Genomic DNA, 6,256 nt, shown 5'->3' on the forward strand with positions numbered 1-6,256 from the left:
CCAGCACTTAGAGGGTTTGTCCACACGTTCAGGTTTTCAGATGCTTTTTTTTATTTTCTTAAAGGGGGTGTCCAAGGCTTTTAAAAATTGCTTCTGTGTGTGTGTGTGGGGGGGGGCTGCTTAAAATGAATCTGTTCTTGCCTCCGGGGTTCCTCCCAGCCATGTAGAGGTTTCTCTAAAAGTCTTGGACAACCCCTTTTTAAGAAAATAAATGCATCTACAAACCTGAATATGTGAATGCACCCTGATAGTCTAGCCAAAAAAAATAAGAATGCCAGAAAAATAAGTTTGCAACCTCAAAGTCTGTATGTTAGGGATATGCTTAGGACCATCTATTAAACAGTGCTGGTAGCTGGGGGAAGGCAGTAGTGCATGAAGTTTTACTTTGTATCTACTCGTGTAGTTTCCCATGTGTTTTTTTTTGTTTTATTTTTGAAGGACACATCCATTATTTGCCTATGAACATGAGCCCTAACCCATATATATATATATATATATATATATATATATATATTTTTTTTTTTTATGTTGAGATGTTATTTGGAGGAATCGGCACTGAACTGACAAATTTGGATTTCTTTTTCGTTACTTATCTAGAAGGAAATCTGCAACCAGGATGTAAACCAATCACACTGTCATAACGGTGTGGCAGGATCTGCTCATCTTTAAACTTCCTATGCCCTTGTTTTTAAGAGAAAAAGGCTTTAAAATTATGCAAATGAGCCTGAGCAGCTCGACTCTATTAACAGGCTCATTTGCATAAATTTACATGAAGAGCTGATCCTGCCAGAGGGGGGACACGTATGTCAGCGGGCTTAGTTTATATCCTTCATCCTGATGGTGGATGACCTTTTTAAGAAAATCTACCATCAAAATCATGATAAACCAGTGACCCTTATAGATCCAGGTAATCCTCTCATTTTAGGGGGTGTTACCAGAGCCCTCAGTGCTGCAGAATCAGAAGCTGTTACAATGGGCAGAGCATGCTTCACCCTCCCCCTGCTCTCATCCCCCTCTCTGCCTGTTTAGCAACAGCAGGAAGTGCAGTGGGAGGGGAGACCTGCAGCACGAAGAGGCTCTGGAAACAGCCACCAAAGCCCCTCTGGCTCGTTAGCATTTATAGATGGCCTACAGGCACTCAAAATGTTTGTTGCTTAAAGGGCATCTACCACCAGGAGCAATGAATTTATGCAAATGAGTCTGAGGGGCTCCATAGGTATTAATGGAGCCTGGAGCCCCTCAGGCTCATTTGCATAGTCTTTCATCCTGGTGGTGATGTCCTTTAACAAACACCCACCATAACAACCTCTTTAAATCTGTGCTGCAGATTTTTTTTTATGCAACATACTGGGAACCTATAGTGATTACATTATTTTATAGTAATTTGACTGAGCGGAATTGTGGGGATCCAGGTAATGCAAATCCTACAGTACTGCTTTATAATAACATTTAAAAGCAACCTTGACATGGCCATTATATGCCACAAGAGGGCACTATTAGCCTATTTTGACAATTTGGCTTTGTTACTTCACCTTCTGTAGTCCACACTTTTTTGGCTGTCAACTTGTTACCCAGGATTATGATAAGTGAGGATTTATATATGGAAAAAAAGGTTGACCTCAACCAGTCCCACAATGAATGTTATATAAAAAACAGAAATGACCTTTTTCAATCTGCCAGTGCACATAAAAGGTAGATTTTCTTTATATTGCCCCATCAAAATCCATTACGATAACCCAGAGACACTTACTCAAATCTTTCAAACTGTCTGGATATACATCATTGTTTTTGGTGGGCTTTTTTGGTGTTAAAAAGTCGCATAGAGGCTTTTTGCGACTTTTCATTGCTAAAAAGTTGCACATGGCTATGCCCGCTACTTCACTATACTGGCATACACATAGAACTATTGCACTGTTGAATTTTTCATAAACCAGCTCAATGTCCAAATAATCAGGATCTGCTTGTGTACTTGGGTCTTTGTCTCAAATAGTCCTGCCAAAAAACTATGCATGGCCACAATTAATTTTACTGACACTTGTGTAAATGGAATGATGCTTGGGATATTTGCGTGTTGGAGAACTGATATTACTGGTAAAAAAAATCAGTAATTGCAGATAATGCTATATAATAAAGGCAGCACTAAAGTAACCTATATCTTCTCTCTAGTCCACTCGTTCTGAGAATTAGAAAAAAAAATACTAAAAGGGGTTTCCCATGAAAGAAAAAGCTCAAATTTAAATCCCCTAGTGATGTTTACGGAATAAAGATAATTTTAGTCTTACTTTACAATTTTACAATTGGTCAGTGTAAAATCCCCGGGTGTGGGTGGGGACTCAATATGATCCATCTAGTCCTGTGGGGTGACAATGTGGTTAGATTATCAGGGTACATGTTTATATACAGTTTCATTTTAGCTTCTTAGATTCATTAGTATCTGAAACACAAAAAGAGAGATAAGACAGATCAGAGATGATGAGATGCATATAACACAAAATGACATTCTCAGCACTACTATCTCGGCTATAACATACATTTTTAGCACTTCTGTGCTGCTGTTTGCTGGCAGGAAGTCTGTGTGTGAGCTCATCTTGGGATGGAAGGAGAAGAGCTCAGTGCAGCATCAAACGGAAGAAAAATATATCCTGCCTGACCGTAGACTTGGGGCAACCAAAATTGTATACACTAGGACTGGTAGAGACGGGTTGGAATTATATCTATGAAATGCTGTGTTTTTGTTAATAACAGTGAATTAGAGAATACGTTATTTTGTTATCCTGACTATATTTAAGAATCTTGACTTTGTGGGAATACCCCTTTAATTGTGACTGCCACCCCTTGTATACAATAATCAGCATATTTACTAGGACAAATTGCAGCTATGGGAAAGCAGTAAACAGCTTCTCCTGCCAATGCTGGATTAGGGTATTCCTCTGCGAGTGAAATGCACAGATGTTGAGGAAAGATTGGCAAGTATGTGAGCATTGAACATGTCCTGCCCACTACATCACACACAGATGGCGCTTGTTCTACATTCATGTTGTATCTGTGATACACCACAGAAAGATTACAGAATGTTTGTCTCACTGTTAAAACGGCAACTAAATCTGGGTCTTGTTTGATATAAAAAATTCTTTATTGTGGATTATATTATCCTATCTTGGGATAGAAGAAAGTTCATGACCAGCTCTACTTCCGCTAAAGCTGTAGTCACCTACTAACAACACCTCACTACTGGACGGACCTCCACATAGAATTTTAATTTTGATAATTTTTCCTCTGTGTTCAGAATACGCTTAGCTGCAAAAATTAAGAGGAGCCTAGAAGTTGGATGCAGTGCCTTCTAAAAATGAAAGAGGGGCAGGATTGCAACCGGTTTATGTTTAGTCAAATGCAGATTAGCTGAAGGGGAGTGTCACTCCAGATATCCATATCTTGAACTCTAGTACCTACAACCATGTTTTGAAAGTCCTTAAACTAAACAACTGGAAGCCGGCAGAAGGGACCACCGTCACTTCCTACTGTTACCATATATAAGAAGTAAATGTCAAACCATTCACAATAATTAATGATACAGGCAAGGCTGATTCTAGCCTTTTTGCTACCTGTTGAGTTGAAAACTTGCCATATTTTTCGGACTATAAGCGCTTCTTACTATAGGAGGCACCCCAGATTTAGGCTTCCAAAAAAGGTTAAATATATTTTACACCAATTAAAATATCCCTGTTGGTTGCACTAAAGCAGAGCACACAGATCTGCTACATCCATACATTTACACACACAACTCTGCTTCATCCATACAGTTACACACATGGCTCTGCTTTATCCATACAGTTACACACACAGCTCTGCTACATCCATACTGAGAGAAAGTGAGAGGTGTCATTTGGGAGAACCGCTATCTGTCCTACAGGCAGATAAAAAGTACTTGGTAAAAGCCCTGGATTTGTCTGCAGTAACCCAAGGGTTAATGCAGACATGTGGTAAGCAAGAGAAGTCTGTTTGGTCTTTGTAATGTCCGTACTGGGCCTACTTATTATGGAGTAGGGGTAGGCTGGTAGTGGGACTCCTACTCCATCCGGACTTCGGTCCTGGGTTTCTGTATAGCCCACAGGTGCAGGTCACAGGCCTCGTTAGAGCCTGATTTAGACTGCAGGCCAGAAGCAGTAGGAGAGGCACTACCTGGAGAGCTGAAGGCTGAGTTCACACAGCAAAGGTAACTGAGTGCCTCCTGATATTCTGCTGGCCAAGAGGGTGTGCCAGGCAGCCTGGTACATGTATAGTCAGGTGCTGTTATTGTATTAAGCAGTGCCCAGGCGGGCAGGGTTTATTTTGTATTTGATATGTACCTAAGCCAAGGCTGAATTTGTGTTTTGACAGAGAAGTGTGAATAAACACTTGATTTGGACTTTAACTCTGCGTGTCCCTGCTTCCTGTACTGCTACAAGGCGTCTACCAGAGCAATTCCCCACAATACATTTACACACAGCAACGCATCATTCATACATTTACACACACAGCAACGCATCATCCATGCATTTACACACACAGCAACGCATCATCCATGCATTTACACACACAGCAACGCATCATCCATGCATTTACACACACAGCAACGCATCATCCATGCATTTACACACACAGCAACGCATCATCCATGCATTTACACACACAGCAACGCATCATCCATGCATTTACACACACAGCAACGCATCATCCATGCATTTACACACACAGCAACGCATCATCCATGCATTCACACACACAGCAACGCATCATCCATGCATTCACACACACAGCTCTGCATCATCCATGCATTTACACACACAGCTCTGCATCATCCATGCATTTACACACACAGCTCTGCTTCATCCATGCATTTACACACACAGAGATCAGCTATACACATATAAGGGACACTCTGGGAACTACTTTACATGTGAATACACACACAGCCCTACTATACACATATAAGGAACACATAGGGAACTACTCTACACATGAATACACACAGCACTGCTATACACATATACGGAACACACAGGGAACTACTCTACACATGAATACACACACAGCTCTGCTATACACGAATAAGGAACAAATTGGGAACTACTCGATAAACACAGAACCTCCCCTTCCCCTCTTCTTCTTACCCTGTCCCAGTGCAGCATGTCCCCATTCTCACAGTATGTGGGTATGTAAGAAGCATGTAAGTTAAGTATAGAACAACATGGTTTTTTGCTTTTACCATTAATAATAATGGGGACTATCAATATAAAACACATTTTCCTAATATTATAACACATATGCGTTTGATGATTCAAAACACAATAGAAATGCATAATGTGACCACAACTTTACATCAGAAGTAGAACTAAAGGTAGATCCCTCCTGTCTGCCCCTCCCCTAATCTGTAATTTAATAATCCTGGAATCTAACCTAACTTGTTTAAAAACTTTATTTCAGAAATATGTAATATAAGACCACTACTGGCTCTCATGTTATGCAGGATTGCTCCTTCGTGCATAAAAGTAGTAATTCCTGAATAAACTGGATTTTAAATGTCTTGCAAATGTACACATTACTTTTTATGTTATATTGAAACTTTCCACATGTTCTAATTATAATTTTTTAGCAGTGCAATGTAAACCCTATTAATTCGCATGAGACAAATAGAAATCCACAAATGTATGCAACAAATCTTCTGCATGTGAACATGACTTTATAGAATTTCACAATTTTGTATTAATTTCAAATCCAAAATTTGAACATATGAATATAACAAAAAAAAACAAGAAAAAAAAACATGCAGATTACAATGCATTTTCATGGTGACACATTATATTAAAGGGAACCTGTCACCAGGGACCTCATTTTCACTAAAGACAGATTGCAAATCTGCCTCTCTGCCTTTTCTAAGCATTTGCATTACAATATAATTGTGTGTTCTAACTTACTCTTGCTCTTGCAGTAGACTCTTGCCAGAGAGCCAGGTAATGTGGAATAAACTTTAAAAAAGCCGAAAAATAATTCAATATGCTGACAAAGGCATTTTCAAATTCAACATGGCATAGACTATTGGATCTTGTCATTGTGTAACAATGACCTTCCTGATGACAGGTTCCCTTTAAAGTTTGGCAGATCATTTTGAAGTAGTTCCGCCGGGCATGTTTTCCATTGCCTGTCCTTGAGGATGTATAATCTGCATAGAACATATTTTTTTTAATGGATTTTAGTCCAGTTGAGGTAACAAATCCTC

This window comes from Engystomops pustulosus, chromosome 1 (genome assembly GCF_040894005.1).
Source record: "Engystomops pustulosus chromosome 1, aEngPut4.maternal, whole genome shotgun sequence".
NCBI lineage: Eukaryota > Metazoa > Chordata > Amphibia > Anura > Leptodactylidae > Engystomops > Engystomops pustulosus.